Raw genomic sequence first — 282 nt, 5'->3', positions numbered from 1 at the left:
TGGGGAGGGAAGGAGCCCGGGGAAAAGTGGCCCGGGGAAGAGCTGAGTGTGGGTGGTGGGGAAAGTGGCCTCTTGCCTGGCCTGTAGCCAGTGCCCCACGCTGCAGCTGCTCGCAGCCTGCATGGGGCCGTCTGTGCCTGCTCCGAACAGCCCCGCGGGCTGCAAGTGGCTGCAGCAGGGAGTGCTGATCACGGGGCAGGGGAGGGGCAGCTTTTCCCCAGGTTCCTTCCTGGCATGGAGGAAAGCAGCCCCTTGCCCGCCCTGTGGCTGGCACCCCACATT

The sequence above is a fragment of the Alligator sinensis genome, unplaced genomic scaffold (genome assembly GCF_000455745.1).
Source record: "Alligator sinensis unplaced genomic scaffold, ASM45574v1 scaffold222_1, whole genome shotgun sequence".
Classification (NCBI taxonomy): Eukaryota; Metazoa; Chordata; order Crocodylia; family Alligatoridae; genus Alligator; species Alligator sinensis.
The sequence above is the reverse complement of the archived record's forward strand: the minus strand, read 5'-3'. Positions refer to the sequence as shown.